This window comes from Lagenorhynchus albirostris, chromosome 7 (assembly GCF_949774975.1).
Source record: "Lagenorhynchus albirostris chromosome 7, mLagAlb1.1, whole genome shotgun sequence".
Taxonomy (NCBI): Eukaryota; Metazoa; Chordata; class Mammalia; order Artiodactyla; family Delphinidae; genus Lagenorhynchus; species Lagenorhynchus albirostris.
Genome location: NC_083101.1, coordinates 104,942,312 through 104,962,451, shown reverse-complemented (window position 1 = coordinate 104,962,451; position 20,140 = coordinate 104,942,312). Strand labels below are relative to the sequence as shown.

At 42.3% G+C, this 20,140-nt stretch overlaps 1 pseudogene; it reads left to right on the top strand.

The window, feature by feature from the left end:
* Positions 1 to 14,121: 14,121 nt before the first annotated feature.
* LOC132523039 (ubiquitin domain-containing protein 2-like) lies at positions 14,122 to 14,753 on the top strand (annotated as a pseudogene).
* The last annotated feature ends 5,387 nt before the right edge of the window (positions 14,754 to 20,140 follow it).

Sequence of the window (20,140 nt, the reverse complement as noted above, 5' to 3'; positions counted from 1 at the left end):
GAGAAGAAAGGGAAGTGAAAAGATCTATGAAGATGTCGTGAGACCAGAACAATGAGGGGAAAAAATGACCAAGAGTCACTGGCAGGCAACCTGTCTAAGGGACTTTAACAACAGATTTTTTTTCTTTCCAGCTTTACTGAGATATAATTGATATATAACGTGAAGTTTAAGGTGTCTGCCATGATGATGTGACATGTGTATACTGTGAAATGATCACCACAATAAGGTTAGTTAGCACATCCTTCACCTCACAGAGTTACCTTTTTGTGTGTATGTGGTGAGAACTTTTAAGATCTACTCTTAGCAACTTTCAAATACACTATCGTTAAGTACAGTCACCATGCTGACATTATTCATCGTATAACCGGAAGTTTGTGCCCTTCAGGCCACCTTCACCCATCTTCCCCCCACCCCTGGCAACCACCCATCCTCTCTCAAACCCAGAAATTTCCGATGGCCATTTTGAAGCTGTTTGCCTTGGAGCATTGTGACCACTCCCTACTCCTGAACATTCAGTTAAGTCTGTTCCTCACACAGATGCCTCCTGTACGTCAGTTTTAGGTGGGATTGGAGGTGAGGCTCAATGTTATTTCTGGGTAGATATAGTGCAGAACACAGACAGCGCTTATGGGGTGAGGATGAGACCCATAAGCTACACGAATGGTGGAGGCAGGGCTCAGAGTCAGGAAATCACAGAAATGCAGGCAAACGTCTGGACTCCCCCTAGCTTTGCAGTAGGCGTTCAAACCAATGCGACTTGGAGCTTTTTTAAAAATTTTATTTATTTTTGGCTGCGTTGGGTCTTCGTTGCGGTGCACGGGTTTCTCAGTGCGGTGGCTTCTGTTGTTGCGGAGCATAGGCTCTAGGCACACAGGCTTCAGTAGTTGTGGCACATGGGCTCAGTAGCTGTGGCTTGCGGGCTCTAGAGCGCAGGCTCAGTAGTTGTAGTGCACGGGCTTAGTTGCTCCGCGGCATGTGGGATTTTCCCGGACCAGGGCTCGAACCTGTGTCCCCTGCATTAGCAGGCGGATTCTCAACCACTGCACCACCAGGGAAGTCCCAGTGACTTGGATCTTAAGGGCAGGGTTATGCCAGGATTTTTAGACCAAAGATCCCAAATCCCAAGTTCTCAGGAGCAGTTTCATACCCCAGAAAGAACCCAAGAGGAGAGACGTTAGAGCCAGCCTGAGGGAAGGTGGGAGGGAGAGGTTGGGAGAAGAGAAGGGCGGACTGCGGTCAGTAGACTTGGGACCTCCAATCTGGGGAGAGGAGCGGAGGGTTGGGACGGAGGCTGGATGAAACGTGTGAGGGGTGAAGAGCGTCTGTGGGATAGAGAGGCTGGGAGCGATGTAGGGGAGACGGGAAGGTTCAGAGAAACCCAAGGACGGTGGATGTGACTTAGGGTGGAGGAACGGGGAGAGTGTTTGGGGCAGAGAATTGGAGGAGAAAACATGTGTTAATGCAGGGAAAACCTATCTACCCATAAAGATGGGCCTCAGACAGACAAATGAGAGGTGCCCTACCTGGGCTGTCACTCAGTCTCTGAATGTCAAGGTAGCATGTTGCCAATTGCTAAAGGTGAAGTAGGGAAAATGCTTCCCTAGAGACCAGCATCAAAAGGGAGCCACCCTCCTGAGCAGTGTTTCCTCAGCAAATCATTCATCTCTGAAGGTACGAGGAAGGGACTCGTAGAGGTGAAAACGGACATTTTTGAATCAATACAAGGTCAGCTCAAAGCTGTCCAGGGGCAGCAAAGACTGCAGAAAGACGAGCTAAGAATTCCCTCCCTTCCAGCACCCGTGGGCTACAGAAATGGGAGCAGGAATGAAGGGAACCTCCCTTTTCTGGGGAGGGAGGAACCTCCCTTTGCACTTCTGTATAGTGTGGGCTCACGATTAAAGGTGGGATTGCAGTCTGTACTATTGAAGATCAAAGATCTGCTCTATCCAATGGTTGAGTAGAGTCTCGTATTGCTCAGATGACATAGAGTCTGACCCTTCCCTGCTTCCTCTGCCTCTTTCTCTCTGTAGCCACCTGTTCAGACAGACCAGAGAGCTGCTGAAAACCAATCTTGTTCATTCATTCAAATTCTATTAGGTTTCTTGCCTTTTGACGTACCTTCCTCACCTACCGCAGCATGCAATGTAAAAATGTGACAATAGGGGGAGCGACTGTGCTCCCGACATCTGATTATACCCAGGGCAGGAAGCTACGTTCTCATTCACAGCTGAAGGTTCATAAGGGGTAAAATTAATTGTCACAGTTGAGCAAAACAGTAGCCAACAGGGTCTTCCCTGGTGACACAGTGGTTGGGAGTCCGCCTGCCAATGCAGGGGACATGGGTTCAATCCCTGTTCCGGGAGGATCCCACGTGCCTCGGAGCAACAAAGCCCTCAAGCCACAGCTACTGAAGCCTGCGCGCCTAGAGCCCATACTCCGCAACAAGAGAGGCCACCGCAATGAGAAGCCTGCGCGCTGCAGTGAAGAGTAGCCCCCTCTCGCCGCAACTAGAGAGAGCCCGCGCGCAGCAGCGAAGACCCAACGCAGCCAAAGGTAAATAAAAACATTTTTTAAGAACTTAAAAAAAAAAAGTAGCCAACAACTATCCCTCCTGAATGTTTCTTAGAGAAAAATATGAAAGATCCAACTCAGTGGCTTTTAAAATTAGGAAAATAACTAGGGAAACTAAACCTTTATTTACTGAACACTGTTCAATATGTGACAATTATTAGTATTCACTTTTATATTATGGCCAATTTTCAGAAAAAAAAAAGATGGCATGGGGCAATAAACCAAAGATAGATGGAGAAAGAGAGAAGGCATGAGAGAAGGGACAGGAGAGACACTGGCCAGGGAGGAAGGGTGTTAACAGTACAATAGTCAGAATTCTAAGGGGGCAGCAAGAGGGTCAGAGAAAGGAAAAGGGAGAAAAAGTCTAGAATAATCGTTCTTAAGTTTCTTCTCATTACAGTCCACTTTGACAATATGAAAAACTATGGGCCTTTTCCCATACAATAGACTTATTCTTGTATATTCAAGGGATCTATGAACCATAGGTTAAGAACTCCTGGTTTAAGGAAGTTCCCTGGTGAACTAATGGTTAGGATTCTGGGCTTTCACTGCCGTGGCCCGGGTGCAATCCCTGGTCGGGGAATTAAGATCTCACAAGCCGAGTGGCGCAGCCAAAAAAAAAAAACACCAACTCCTGGTTTAAACAGGGCTGCAGAGTAGCAAAAGCAAAGAGAAAGATCCAGCAAGGCAGAAAGATGGAGACATGGGTAGAAAGAGCCTCAAGGAAAGAAAGGAAGATGAGCATTCTCCTCCCCATCCTATCTCCTCTCTCATCTAAACTTATGCCCCATGTTAAAAGGGAGCACCGTGGTCGTGGCACATATATACAATGGAATATTACTCAGCCATAAAAAGAAACGAAATTGAGCTATTTGTAATGAGGTGGATGGACCTAGAGTGTGTCATACAGAGTGAAGTAAGTCAGAAAGAGAAAGACAAATACCATATGCTAGCACATATATATGGAATTTAAGGGGAAAAAAATGGTCATGAAGAACCTAGGGGTAAGACAGGAATAAAGACACAGACCTACTAGAGAATGGACTTGAGGATATGGGGAGGGGGAAGGGTAAGCTGTGACAAAGCGAGAGAGAGGCATGGACATATATACACTACCAAACGTAAGGTAGATAGCTAGTGGGAAGCAGCTGCATAGCACAGGGAGATCAGCTCAGTGCTTTGTGACCGCCTGGAGGGGTGGGATAGGAAGGGTGGGAGGGAGGGAGACGCAAGAGGGAAGAGATATGGGAACATATGTATATGTATAACTGATTCACTTTGTTATAAAGCACAAACTAACACACCATTGTAAAGCAATTATACTCCAATAAAGATGTAAAAAAATAAATAAATAAAAAATATAATAAAAATAAAAAATATAAGAGAAAAATAACCCAAACTTATTGATAGGAGTCATTCTAGAGTAACATCATAAGGGAGCCACCCTCCTGAGCAGTGTCAGCAAATTATTCACCTCTCAAGACCCAATGAAGGGACTCACATAGGTGTAACGGGCATTTTTGACTCAATACAAGGTCAGCTCAGAAGCTGTCCAGGGCCCAGTAGGAGTCCTGGATGCCATGGATGGGCAGCAGGAGCAAAGCCTGCAGAAAGACGAGCTAAGGCTTCCCTCCCTTCCAGCACCCGTGGGCTACAGAAATGGGGGCAGGAATGAAGGGAACCTCCCTTTTCTGGGGTGGGGGAGGAGCCTCCCTTTGCACTTCTGTATAGAGTGGGCTCATGGTTAAAGAAGGTGGCTGTCTGTGTTGAAACCATCAACCTGAAGTGTCTAAAGCTGACCTTTGCCCCAGGCCTCTTCCCTTTGCTTGGAGTGTTGGCTGGGGCTGACCCAGAAAGCCACAAATTCCACCTTGTCTTCCAACTTAATTTTTAACTCCAAATAGATGGTTTTGGCTCTAGCATTTTTATTCTAGAGTTCTACCAAGAGATAAAGAGCTCTAAGAAAAAGGTACTGTAGGGGGTTTGAAGCAGAGATAATATAAGAAATGAAATTTCTGGATTAGGCCAGCCCTTTTACAGGAAGAGGGATACTGACATGATATTCTTAACTTCATGTTGTTTTCTTAGGGGTTATATTTCCGAAGTATCTAGGGGGGCTGGAGGCAGGAATTGCTCAAAAGAACAGAGGCTTTGTTTTGGATGACTTGGAGCAGACAATGTCCCTATTCAAGGGATCAAGGTGGGCTGGGCAGGGGTAATGGATGGAAGAAGAAAGGAATAGATCAAGTGTGAAAAGTCTGTGCCAAACAGCCTCATGAGCTTCCTTCCAGCTAATCTGACCCTTTTCAATGAGAAGGGTGAACTAAAGTGTTGCTTTGATGATCGGTCCACTTTTTTCCATGGGGGTGAACGTGGTGGGAGCCATATGGCCTCCATTCATTTGCAATCCTACAAGAGGAGGCTCTGGGCCAAACGTGAATAATGAGCTCCTCCCCTCCAGTCAGTCAACAAGCAAGCTCGTTAGGACAGCTGACTCAGAAGTGCCCTGTCACTCCCGGGAGCTGTACTGCGCCCACTAGGCTGGCTGGCAGGTGTCTGCCTACTTCACACATGCCCACCTCACGGCACAGAGAGAGGAATTCGGGGACAAAGGGAAGGGGAAAATCTCAGGAAGTATTCAGAACTCACCATCCCCTGCTTATTTGTCCTTCGGTGATAAAGAGGATTTACTTGTTGCCTAAGGGATTCAAGAATCCATGATGGGGCTTCCCTGGTGGCGCAGTGGTTGAGAGTCCGCCTGCTGATGCAGGGGACACGGGTTCGTGCCCCGCTCCGGGAAGATCCCATATGCCGCGGAGCAGCTGGGCCCGTGAGCCATGGCCGCTGAGCCTGCGCATCCGGAGCCTGTGCTCCGCAACGGGAGAGGCCGCAACAGTGAGAGGCCCGCGTACCGCAAAAAAAAAAAAAAAAAAAGATGGAGACATGCCTCAATCCACTTCAGTCCCCCTCACAAGAAGATCAATTAGTATCCGTCCATAGACAAGACACCACTGAGAAAAATCCCAAAAAGTAGAGGTGACGCTGAAGCACCCCCCTGGACCACAGAGACTGAGAAGGACCACATTAGAAGGGAAGAGGAGTGGCTACGCTCTGACCACGTTGCCCCTCCCCCAGGCCGGCACAGCACTACCTGAAGAGGGCCCCTCGCCTACAGTTTGCTCCAGTGGGAAAAAGAGAACCCAAAGTGGACACCCAGCTTTCCCAGTATCGCGGAACGCACTTCCAGGGAGGCGCATTCAGGTCTCCCCTCAAAGAGATCACTTGGGGAACCGGCTGGGCTCCACCATTGGAGACAGAGCGCCAGGCTAGCAGCAGCCAGCGCTCAGACCTCCACAGACCGCGTTACTACTTGCCGTGCGCCGGTGCAGAGATCCCAGCCAGTGGCTCTGCTTGTGGTCCTGTCTGGCCAGGGAATACTGTTGTTTGGCAGTTCTGCCTGATTTGAGTCTCCAGTCAAGGGCCCCCACCAGCTCATTCTACCGCCTCACTTCAGCAGGAAAGCAAATACACAGCCTCAGTTCCTGCCCATCCGGGAAACCTGGCCAGAGAACCTGGGCAGCGGCAGAGCACATCCTATAGTGCTGGTTGGTCTGGGATCTGAATTGACATATTTCCAAAGAAGATATTCAAATGGCCAACAGGTACATGAAAAGATACTCAACATCACTAATCATCAGGGAAATGCAAACCAAGTGTCTCCTTCCATTATTTGATGCCCCCATCTTCATATGTAGCCTCTAGATTCCTGGCTTTTTTTTTTTTTTTTTGCGGTACGCAGGCCTCTCACTGTTGTGGCCTCTCCCATTGCGGAGCACAGGCTCCGGACGCGCAGGCTCAGCGGCCATGGCTCACGGGCCCAGCCGCTCCACGGAATATGGTATCTTCCCAGACGGGGGCACGAACCTGTGTCCCCTGCATCGGCAGGCGGACTCTCAACCACTGCACCACCAGGGAAGCCCTAGATTCCTGGCTTTTAATAAAAGATATAACTCAGGAGCAGCCAGATGGAAGAGATGCACAGGGCAAAGTATGGGGAGACAGTGCAGAGTTTCCATGCTCCTCCAAGCACGCCACTCTGAGGCAGGAGATAGATGGGCCCCAGACTGAGCAGTTGGAGTCTGTCGCTTGTGGACAGATACTCCAAGATGAAGACAATAGGAGCGAGGAGGAGCTGAGCCCAGCCCAGATAAGAGATCAAGAGACCACATATTTCTCATTCTCGAGGTCAAGGAGAACCTCCTGACTACACATGCGCAGAAAGGTTCCTTGGGGGTCAAAAAGGGCGGGGGCGCCACCCCATAGTAGGTGATGTCAACCTACCCATAGGCCTCTGCACTAGAATCCATCTTGGCTCAGAGATGCACGTGCACACATGGGAGGACCCTGAGATGTACCAAATGTGGGCTCAGAGCCAGGCAAAGCAAGATGATTGGCCAGAGGAAACCCGGAAGAAATGCCCCATGTAAGTGATTCAAGCTATCACGAGGGCGCGACTCTCTCTCTGAGCCCGCCCACGTGAGTCTGTTCACACGTACTCTTTTTCCTCCTAATAACACTTGTTTCACTACTTTCCGTCTCTTTGTGGAATTTCATTTCTAAAAAGACGACAGGCCAGGGCCTTGTCACTGGCTACTGGCCCTCCTGGTCTGCTAGGATTCAGAGCTCTCACTGCCACGGCCTGACTTCAGTCTCTGGCAGGGGAATTTTGCTTCAAGCTGCCGCAGGCTGAGACCACCCGAGATCAACTCTCCCCAAATCTCTATGTGTTCACCAACCCAGAAGCTTCTACTTTAACCTCATTCTTGAGAGATAGTTTTTGCTGGTTGATAATTCTTGGTTTACAGTTATTTTGCTCTCAGTAAATTAAGATATATTCCTGGCTTCTGACTTCCATTATTGCTATAGAGAAATCAGCTTTCAGTGTAATCGCCATTCCTTTGAAATTGATCTTTCCCCTCTCCGGTTGCTTTAAGATTTTTTCCCCTTTGGTATTCATCAGTTTTCCTATGAGATGTCTAAGTGCTGTTAAAAAAAAAAAAAAGTATTCATTTTAGGATTCGCTGGGCTCCATGGACCTAGTGATTATTGTCTTTCAACAATTCTAGAAATTTCCTAGCAATTAACACTTCAAATATTTCTTTGTTCCCATTATTCTTTCTGGAATGTTGATTAATCTCATTTCATATTTTCTATCTTTCTTCCTCTGTGCTGCCTTTAGGGTAATTTCTTCAAATTAATCTTGTATCATTTATTGCTGCATGACAAATTAGCCCAAAACCTAGCAGCTTAAAGCAACAAACATTTATTACTTCACACAGTTTCTGGGGGTCAGGAATCCAGGAGTGACTTAGTTGGGTGGTTTTCACTCAGTGTCTCTCACAAGGTAGAAGTCAAGCTGCCCCTGGGGCTGTAATCAAATGAGAGCAGTTCTATTTGTAGTTTTTTAAGGAACCTCCATACTGTTCTCCATAGTGGCTGTATCAATTTACATTCCCACCAACACTACTGGGCATATACCCTGAGAAAACCATAATTCAAAAAGAGTCATGCACCAAAATGTTCATTGCAGCTCTATTTACAATAGCCAGGACATGGAAGCAACCTAAGGGCCAACGGACAGATGAATGGATAAAGAAGATGTGGCACATATACACAATGGACTATTACTCAGCCATAAAAAGAAACGAAACTGAGCTATTTGTAATGAGGTGGATAGACCTAGAGTCTGTCATACAGAGTGAAGTAAGTCAGAAAGAGAAAAACAAATACCGTATGCTAACACATATATATGGAATCTAAGAAAAAAAAAAAAGGTCATGAAGTACCTAGGGGTAAGACGGGAATAAAGACACAGACCTACTAGAGCATGGACTTGAGGATATGGGGAGGGGGAAAGGTAAGCTGTGACAAAGTGAGAGAGTGGCATGGACATATATACACTACCAAATGTAAAATAGATAGCTAGTGTGAAGCAGCCGCAGAGCACAGGGAGATCAGCTCGGTGCTTTGTGACCACCTAGAGGGGTGGGATAAGGAGGGTGGGAGGGAGATGCAAGAGGGAAGAGATATGGGAACATATGTATACGTATAACTGATTCACTTTGTTATAAAGCAGAAACTAACACACCATCGTAAAGCAATTATACTCCAATAAAGATGTTAAAAAAAAAAAAATGAGGGCAGGACTAGGGCTGGCAAGCTGTGTCTGAGACAGCTTATTCAGGAGGCCTCTGTTCCTCCGCACAGGGGCCTCTCAGCAGGCTGCCGGAGTGTTCTCCTGACAGACCAGCTGGCTTCCCCAAGCCAGGGATCTAAGAGAGGGAAAGCAGCAGCAGGAAGGCACAGTGTCTTTTATAACCCAGTCCCCAAATCACACACCTTCACTTCTGCTTTATTCAATTTGTTAGAAGCATATCACTAAGTCCGATCTATACTTAAGGAAAGGAGAATTAAACTCCACCTCTTGAAAGGAAGAATATCAAAGAATTCTGGACATTTAAAAATCACCACAGGGCTTCCCTGGCAGTCCAGTGGTTAAGACTCTGTGCTTCCAATGCAGGGGGCACGGGTTCCATCCCTGGTCAGGGAACTAAGATCCCGCATGCCACACGGCGCGGCTAAAAATAATAATTTTAAAAATAAAAAATAAAGTTAAAAAACATCACCACATATATTTCAGTTCAGTAGTCTTTCATCAGTTGTGCTTAATCTGTTGTTTCTAATTTTGATTATTAAATCATCCATATCTGGAAATTCAACTAGGTCTCTTTTTTCAAATCTGCCTAGTCACTTTTCATAGTATTGTGTTATATACCCAATACCTTCTTTAATTTCTTCAAACATGTTAAATTGTTATTTTATATTGTGTGTTGACTCTAACATCTTAATCCTTTGGAGAATAGGCTGTCATTTGTGATGTCTTGTTCTCTTTTGTATGTTTTGCTAGTTTTGACTATGACCTGCTCCTTTCCCTTGGAAATTTCTCTGTGGAAATTCCTTGGCACCTAAATTAAAATTGCTTTCCTCTTCATTTGCTTCTGACAACTGCCTGAAGTAGCAAGCAATCCAGAACCCTTTGAGTTATATTCTTGGCTTAAGGTTCAGATCACACACAGTGTACATTTGGACCAAAAAATGTGCATGAGGGCCTTTACACATTCTCAGGGGGAAATTCCACCATACTCCTGCCAACCAATGCTAAATTTGAATTCAAATTTCTTTGATGTCCTTTTCTGGGTGACTTTCTTTTCTTCCTTCTCCTTTACATTGAAGGTATAACCCATTGAAGTCCCAGCTTTATGCAGAGATCTATTACATTCTCCAACTGATGTTGACCTTAGGGTTAATCTCTTATCCCCCAAATATGGTGCTGTCTCCGGGGCTCAGCAAAAAAAACTCTTAGAGCAGAAGCTGGTATTGGTGCTGCTTTATTGCCAATGTTTCTCGCTTTCACTTTGTTTTTGACTTTTGTTGGTAAGATCATGGCAGTTCAGCAATACAAACACAAAGGTGATTTTTATATATAATCCAGCATTTTAACTGCTTACATTGGGAGGGTCATTGAAAGTACCGAATCTTCCAACTGCTGGAAATGTAAGTTCCCCATTTTCTCTCCAATCCACTCCATGCTGGCCCCCCTCCCACTCTATTTAAGTTGTTCTTTTCAATAACCTCCACGTTGTCAAGTCAAATGATCTTCCTCAGTCATCATCTCCTTTATAAAACACTTCTCTCCTGGCTTCTCTAACAGGTTCCCTGGATATTCTTATCTCACTGGCTTCTCCTTCTCAGTCTCCTCTCCTGACCTTTTGTCTTCTACACAACTTCTCCTCTCTATCCAGTCTTCTCCAAGGTGATCTCATATAAAGTGATGGCTTTAAATGCTACCTATATCTTGATGATGCTCACATTTCTATCTTAGGCCAAAATCTCAACCTGAGCTCTAGACTTATATCCAACTGTTTACTTGGCATCTTCACTTGGATAACTAATAGTCACTTTAAACCTAACCTGTCCAAAACAGAGCTCTTGATTTTTCCCGTCAGCATCTATTCTTCCTCCAGTTTTCTACACCTTAGGAAGTGGCCCCTACTCCACCTCACTGCTATAGCCAAAGAACCAAGAGTTATCTTTCATCGTCCCCTTTTCCTCAACTATCACATCCAATGTTTAAGACATCCTGAATCTTCCTTTTTCTGTCCATCTCTACAACTACCATCTGAGTGCTAGTCATTATTATCTCTAACCTGTACTCATGCAATTGCTTTTTTATTGGTTTCCCTGTGTGCATTCTTGATTTTCATAATCCATCTTCATAGAGCTACCAGAATAATTTTTTAAAAAGGAAAATTAGGTCGTGTTAATCACTTAATTAAAATGCTTCAATGGCACTCTTTTGCACTTTGGACAAAATCCATATTCTTTACCAAGACCTTTAAGCCTCTCCCTCCAGGACAGTCTTAGTCTTGTAACACTTATTACTATCTGAAATTAATCTGTTAACGTCTTTACTTATTTATTGTCTGCCTCCTCCCTTTAGATTCAAAATTTTGATTAGAGAACTAAAACAGAACTGCCTGTTTTGTTCCCTGCCGTAACCTCAGCAATTAATAGGTGATTAATAAATTCCTATCGATTGGATCTTTCATACTCTATGAAAGTTCTCTGAACGCCCAGTCTTCTTGGCAGAAGGAACTTCTTCCACATCTGTGCTCAAATAACACTTTGAACACATCAGTATTACGGTCCTCATGTGTTGAAAAGCTTATCTCCTTACTAGCATGTGAACTTTACACGAGTATAAATCATGACATTTCCTTCTTTGAATTCCTAGGGTCTTACTCACTACCTGGTAAGGAGTAGGTAGACAAATGAGTGTTTACTGAATAAATGAATGAATGAATTCATGCTAATGAATGGTCACAGAGACTTGAAAGATCATTTTCTAAAATTACTTTCATCAACAGACAAGAAAAACAATATGAATATAACCCTCGGCTCTGGAAAAACAACTAAAACTGTGACAGCTAAAACAAGTTTATAGTTAAATATGCCATGTCTCTGCCAAAGAACTCCTACCAATGGATAGGACAAAAGAGAGGAAGAAAAGGACTTCTGGATTAAAGGTGTAGTTTGTTCTCCTCTGAATTTGCTGACCAATTTTAGTGCTGCAGCAATGGCTCCAGAAACAAACCAATTTCTGGCAGCCACATGGCCCACATAATCTTTGGAATTTTTAGAAATGCTTATCATTAAGGGAATCTCTCCTTGCTTTGTGGTAAGGGTTCATTTGAAATCTACTATATTGATGGTTAAGGGCACAGGTATTACCCCGTCCTCAGGATTCTTACCAACAGTTCCCTTAAACTGGCTCAACCAAAGCCCAATCTGTTGCCAGAGAACAATGTCGCTTCATCTGCCCTTGCAGCCACCAGGACTTGTGGGAAACCAGAAGCTTGCATATAGATATTAGTCATGGATCTAGTCCCCGTATTCAGCAAACACTTTTCTAGAAAATCCGGTGCCAAAAAATTCTTAAAATAAAACTGTATATGCTTCATTGATTCACTTCATGTGAAGTGTTTAAATGCTTCTATTGTATTTATTATTGTTCAGTAGCTCACGTAATATTATTTGAAGTTGATGAAGACCTTCCATTAGCCCCTTAGGGCCTTTAGTTTTGCGCTAAGAGATAGTGAAAACGGCTCAACATAATTTTTCGGCAGCAAAATAGAAGATAGTGACTAATCAGTACCTTAGCAAAAACCTTTTGTTATTTTCAAAATACTTTTGAGTGCCTGCTTTTTTTTTTTTTTTTTTTCGGTACGCGGGCCTCTCACTGTTGTGTGGCCTCTCCTGTTGCGGAGCACAGGCTCCGGACACGCAGGCTCAACGGCCATGGCTCACGGGCCCAGCCGCTCCGCGGCATGTGGGATCTTCCCGGACCGGGGCACGAACCCGTGTCCCCTGCATCGGCAGGCGGACTCTCAACCACTGAGCCACCAGGGAAGCCCACCTGCTTAGTTTTGTGTTGATTTCTTTTTTTAAATAAATAGATTTGTATATAACCCTCTTTTGTGAATGCATGTGGTGCTCTGGAGTACCCAGAGACCAGGTGGTAAAGCTTTGTTCCTTACCTTTTTAATTCTTGGCACACTTGAAAATCTCGACATTCTCCCAAGGCTCCTCTCATGTTCTGCTCCTTATCTCCTTCTGACAAATGGGTGGGTACGCTGGTGGGGGTGTGGGGCTGATAAAAACATATGCTTGATTAGCAGAGAAAAATGAAGAGCAGTGTTTAAAAGAGGAGGAGGAAAGTAGGATGGAAGAGAGGATAAAAGGAAAAATGGGAATAAAAAGAAAACTGGAAAATAATGGTGAAAAAAATGGAAGAATAAAATTGGAAGAAGGGCACCAGGGACTGATTGCTCTTATTAAATAATCTCAGTACCTCCAACCTATCCCAGCTACCTCAGCAGTCTGTTCCATGGCAACTGGCCAACTCCCTGAAACGTTTCTGGTCCCTAATGGACTCCTTGGGCCACTTTCCATTACTCACTTGTTCATTGCTTACACTTTGCAGATGTGCAAGTGTGAGGCTGAATATATTAGTCTTCTATTGCTGCTCTAACAAATTACCCTAACTTTAGGGGCTTAAGCAATACAAACTTATTACCTTCTATAAGTCTGACATGGATCTCACAGGGCTAAAATGAAGATGTCAGCAGTTCCTTTAGGAAGACTTTTGGGGAGTGTTAATTTCCTTCATCATTTTGGTTGTTGGCCGACTTCAAAATGACATGGAAGGCCTTACAGAGTAGTAAGCTTCATTCAAGCCGAGGCTTATAAAAGATGGTTCTGAAGGATTTTTGTACTGGGTTGGAAGTTGGACCTTATGATTTCTAAGGTCCCTTCCAACTAAACACTGTACAATCTAGGCAAAAAAAAACTCTAATAGTTTAAATCCTGATCTGCTGTCCTGTGTGTGAAAAAAAAAAATCAACTGATTTGCTTATGTGGGTAGGATTTTCTATTGGGAAATTGATACTTTAATGTATTCATTTTTTCCCCTATTATGTGCCTAGTGGCGGTATATATTGAGGGTATAATAATGAACAGAGATGGGACTCATCTATATCAACAAGTGTGAAAGAGCTATAATACAGAATGGTGTGTTAATATATTTCTATATTCCAGATTAGTGTGGATCCTGTTATTATGAATGAAAAAATTAGTAATTAGAAGAACATAAAATATGACACCTAATTTAAAAACAGCAGCTTAGGGGCGGGGACCGATGGGGCCTGGCGGACAGGCTGCAACGGGGCTGGACTCACCTGGACGCCAGTGTGCTGGGCTGCGAGGGGGTGAAGCGGGAGTTGCGACCCGCCCGGGATGGGCCAGCCCTGGTCTGGCGGGGCCGAGCCAGAGGCGAGGGTGGCAGGGGGGCCAGGCCTGCTGGGCGGGCGGCCCTGGGACTGAGTTGCTTTAGGTCATGACCAGCCTTTGAAAAAGGAGAAACCCAAATGGAAAAGCGATTATCCCATGACAGATGGACAACTGCTCAGCAAGAGAGATGAATTTTGAGATACTGCGTCAGCTTTTGAAGGCTGTAAAGAGATTTGGGATGGCTTGAAGGCTGCAGCACATGCTTTTGAAAGCAACGATCATGACCTGGCACAGGCAATCACTGATGGTGCGAACATAACGTTACCACATGGTGCGCTTACAGAGGGCTATGATGACCTGGGGAATAGGCATCAGCTTCCGGTCTGTTGCGTGGCACCACCAATCAACATGATAGAGGTAAAGAGCAACATAGAGACTCTGGATATTCCTGAGCCAGCACCCAATTCTGGGTATGAATCTCAGCTCCGTCTGCGCCATTCCACGAGCAAGGACTCAACCCTGTGGTCCACAGCACAGACACACTGTACCACATGAAGAGGCGGCTACATGCAAGCAGAAGGAGTGGAACTGGGCAGTCAGTGCTAGTTCTTTTCTGGCAGATCCCTCACTGACAAAAATGAAGCTGGAAGACATGAAGATCGTAAAGGCCTATGTTATACAGGTTATAATGAGCCAACCTTTGCAAAACCCAACACCAGTTGAGAACTGAACTGGTCCTGCTGGCTGTCCCCAGATCCCTCCTGCTCCTTTTTACCGTTATCATTCCCTACTCTATGGTGTGAAATTTATTTTCACTGCTCTGAATTCCATATGAATGGATTTAGGAGGAATTACCAGTGAAAAATTCCATCTGTGATGGAGACCAACAAAAATAATTAATAAAACATAAAGAGCCAGCCGTTGAGACTCATGTAATTACAGTTTCTAATTCGAGAGGCAGTTAAGAAATAGATAACCATTTATTTTAAAATACCCAACAATTATGTAATGGGTGTAAATGATTTGGACTGTAAATAGAACACTGCATTCATGAAGAACCAAGCACCTGTAAATACAGAATTCTTAAAAAATAAATCAAATTTCTGGAAATCATCAATAACACTTATAAAACTTGAGCTTTTTAAAATGGAAACTGAAAGGAGCAGTACTTGAGGTTCACTTCTTTTCTGGTCTTAATTCCTTGCTCAATTAATATTTAGCCATAAAGGAGTAGAGACCAGCAAATTGTGTTTCAGTATTGCTTTCCCTATCCCCGTATGTTGAGCTCCTTATTTACATTCACACTAAATTTTGGTGCCTTCCAGCACGTTGGTGGCAGGCACCTTTCTGGAACACTAGGCAATAATTGAGTCAGTGCATTCAGATCTCTGACTTTCAACTGATACTTGGTTGAAAAGTCTATTTTCCTCTTGCTGCATAGGTATTTTGAAATGTCTATATAATGAAGCTGTTTCATATCCAGGCTTAGAAGGTCACTACTATGTAATACCTTCACTGATCTACCTACTCTGTGTAGAACTTTTCAGAGCTAACTGTACCCCCAAATGCGTGGATACTAGGCCAGGGAATGCACAGAATCAAGTATGGCTGTTCCCACTGTAGGATAATAAAGTAATTATCTCTTCTTCCCCAATTTGCAGGAAGGAAAACCCATTCTATCTGTGCCTGGGAGAATTGTGGCTACCTTCAATCTTTTGGAAAAAATTTCAACTTATAATTTGCTAGTGTGAAAGATTCACTGACATCATTTAAACATCGGCAGTGAGACCAAATGATGATACGTTGCTTTAAACTTTAGTGCTTTCCATAGTTCACTGTTACCTATAGTTGTGATGGATGAGAATTTTCCTCTCTCATCTTTCCTAGCAAAGAGGCAAATTAAGAAGCATCTGCAGATTTTATCAGAGGACTGAAAAATTTGGTGAGATAACCTGATTCTTCTGTACTAGGACTGGAATAAAGCTGCCAAGGATTATTTTTAATTTGGAGCCTTTTCAAAGCTGGTTCCATAAGTGAGAAGGGGGCTACCACATGACCTCTGAACCCCTGAGAATCCATGAGATGGAAAAGTAGAGGCAAGAAGGCATTTACGTTGTTCTCAAATGAGAAATAATCAAACCTTCACACCTACTTTGGATGTGAAGCACCATTATTAATTTTGATGGCAAAATGAAACTGCTATTTAGTTTAAATGTAATGTTTAAAATAGTATTACATTTCGTATAGCCTGATTACACATATCTATAATTGTAACATATCACGTTTCTGAGAGCTTTAGCTACTTCTCTTTTTTATGCGATCATTTTAAAGACTGTGGCTACATTTAATTTAGGTTTACTGACAATTGAATCTAAATTCAAGAGGCGACAGCAGCATTAATTCCAAAGGAATATTTTTATACATGGAGGTGGAAGTATGCGAGGGTATTTCAATATAATGCCCCGTCATCAAAATGTTTCCTTATTGTGTGCCACATTGAACAGCAACATCTCTCAAAGGTGTCAACTGGAGGAAAAATAGTGTTCAAATCTATTTTTCTTAAGTAAATTTGGTGATATAATAAAAAAAAATAAAAATAGCAGTGTAATATGTTAAATAGAGTCTAGAAGATGAGGTAGAAAACTATACTCAGTCAGGTACTAATGACAAAATACAGAACAAATCATTTAATTTTATTACAAATTTCCAATTTATAACCAAAATATACAACCACTACATTTAAAATCAGTTTATACACTCACAGTTAAAGTGCTAAGTAAAAACATTTACAAAAACTGACATCAGTCTACTGTAAACAAAATAAATCTACAAGAGCAGAGTGCAAAGCACACCCAGCTAATGTGAAAGTACATTTCATGCTCTAATCAAGCGCACTTGTCCTATACAGAGCTCAACAGTAACTTCTCCACTCATTTGGAAATGAATGAACGATTTTAAATACATAAAAAAGAAACATGAAGAACTAATGCCACAAAACACAAGTCTTTATGAGCATAAAGTTTCTAACTAGATGTTTATATGATAAAGCAAGATTAAAATTTTAGAATCAATTTTAGAATCACCTCATCAACTTAATTCAGATTAGAGTTTGAAAACTAAATTGCTAAGTGCCACCTGTTTAAGAATAATAGTTTCTGAAAATAATGAAAAACAATATCCTTTCTACCTTTATATCTCTTGAAAAAAAGAGAAGGTGGTGGTCATTGTTGATAACAGTAAAATGAGGCAAGACTTTTTTAAAACAAGAATGGACAGTGCCCATCTGTAAATTTAATATCAAGGAGCAGAGCCGGAACGCAGGCCTACCTGAAGGTAGGGCAGACAGAGCCTGAAACACAGCCTTAGAAGAGCGTGGGTGAAGGATATCTAGGATGTTCCAGACACAGCCTTTGAACTGAAAAACGTGAGATCAGTAAGGCCCCGACTTCATATGACGCATGAAATAGAAATGACTAGCTCCTTTCTTCAAGGTCACTGAAAATATACAGTACTTTGAGTCATCACAGGGGTTCAGGGCAACAGGAGCAGATTCCCAAGTTAGGTCATTTAAATGATATCCCTTGTCTCAAAATAGTTCCACCAACACTAAATTATTTCCACTTTTAAAGCTTAATATTCTACTAACTGATAGTAATCTGTGCTAACAACAATGTATTTGTTTGTTTTTAAGAGAGGTGAAAGGGCTATAGTCACTAACACTTTATTCCAAACCAAGACCCCGAGATTAATACTGTAGTGCACTAGGTCAGCTCTTGTTGGCTATCTGTTACCCTTATTATTCACAAAAATATTATTTATATGAGGAGATGTAGTATGACTTTGGAACAACGCAATCTGCAACCTTTTAGAACATAGCTCTATTTAAAATTGGGGATTTCCTGTGTAGGAGCTTCTTAATTTTATATGCTTTTTTATACTCATATATTTTAATTCTTACAACCTGAAACATATGCATAAAGAAAATCTTTAAATGGCACTTTAAGGCAAATTTGTTGACTACATAACATAATAGTATTCATTATTTTAGAACGCCTATCAAGAAGACACAATTCTATAGCTGGCAAAATTTGAGTCCATATTAGATATTGGGTGGGGAGGGGAGTTATTTTGCCTCTAAATGATATTTAGATGTATGAAAATGTTTCAATAATGAAAGCTTAAAAACTACACACAGATTTAATGAAAGTCGTATGTAACTTAAGTATTCCCGAAAGATATTTGCTTCAATTACCGAAGTCATTTTGTTTTTTTGGGTTTTTTTTTTTTGTTATTTTGCGGTACGTGGGCCTCTCACTGCTGTGGCCTCTCCCGTTGCGGAGCACAGGCTCCGGACGCGCAGGCTCAGCGGCCATGGCTCACGGGCCCAGCCGCTCGGCGGCATGTGGGATCTTCCCGGACCGGGGCACGAACCCGTGTCCCCTGCATCGGCAGGCAGACTCTCAACCACCGCGCCACCAGGGAAGCCCACCAAAGTCATTTTGATTAAACACCTTTGAAAACTGGGCAATTTAAAAGCAAAACAAAGCAGAATTTTCTTGATAGACCTACGGTTATCTGTAGTTTGAGTCTCTTTCATAAAGCCTGGTAGGTTGATTAGAAGAGTTGAAATGGGAAGTCATTACATCTGTTCTAAAGGATCTTTGTTTGGTTGTTTCTTGAATATATATTATGAAATTGTTAACATTTGATCAACAAAACCAGCAACTTCACATAGCTCAGAATAATATTATCCAACTATGACCACATGATATGAATCTCCTTGGGCTGATTCTCAGAAAGAACAGTCCATCTATGGAAGAGTTTTCTGCTGAGATGACTGTGATAACCTAACATATACAATACTGTACAACATTAAGAAAATAAGACAAAACAAAAAAAAGTCTCAAAAAAAAAGCTCACATTAAATAAATGTGAGCTTCAGGTATCGTATATTACAGAAAGCGAAATAACTATTAACTATAATAAATTGTAGACGTATATACTTACATAAATAATATCCCCAATTCATTAACAGATTAAAATATAGCAAAGTTGGTATTTTCCTAATTTAAAAAGTTTAAATTAGAAGAAACAGTTTCCATAGCTCTTTCAAATAAAAATAAGACAATTTAATAGCTTTTGAGTGTCAAATGAACTTTTCCTTTTGGGACTGGGAGTAAGGGACTGTGATGTTGCTGTCTTTATCATGCCAAAGTAAATTTCTAAACTGCATCACTCCTTCACATATGCAATACGTTTAAACTGCAATGAAAAAATAAAACTCTTGAAAACAGAATTTGACATTTCTGAAAATAAAAGCAGAAAAGTTGTTTGAAGTTGCTATTAAAGATCTGTGAAATGGGATAATTTTAGAGAAATTAACTTTTTAAAAAGATGAATGATAAAGAACTCAGATTTACTATGATAATTCACAAGCTAAGGTAAAAATAGCACCTGATGACAAGAATTTCCAGACTAATATTTTCAAATTAGAGTCCTTTTCATGATTAAAAAAATAATTTCAAGTTCACATATAAAGAAAACATAATATTTTCAAGTACACAAACACCTCAGCTCAGTGTAAAGAACTACTGTGTTGATCTTGTCTCAGAAATATAGAATTATTTCATATTAAATCTTTCTACCAACAAGAGTAGTTCAAAGAAAAATTATCTGAGGCAGGACTAAGGGAGGGAGACAGGGAAGAAAGACATAAACTTCCTTTTCAAAACTGGGGGAGGGGATAAGTAGGTAGAGAAATAGAAAAATAGTGGATGGATAAATATAAATTAAATCACCCTAGGATTATCTGTTTTATCTTATAGAATATCCCATTATCAAAACCCAGAAAATACTCAATGAAATGTTTAGACCTCAGACTCAAGCTTAACAAATGTAATATCAAAACATGAAGAGACAGAGAACTGAAAATAAAGTGGTTGTTTTTAACAGGCAGTTAAAATAACATTGTAATACAGGCATGTCTGAATGAGAAAAGCTGGGCATCTAATTCAATTTCTGGAAGTCAGGAGAGTTGTCTGATCCAGTGAAAGACAAGGAATCAAGTACAGCCAAAGAAATCACACCAGAAACCAGTACACCTTCCTATATCAACTTTCCATTATTCTTCTCTACCCATCAGACACCAAACCCAATACCT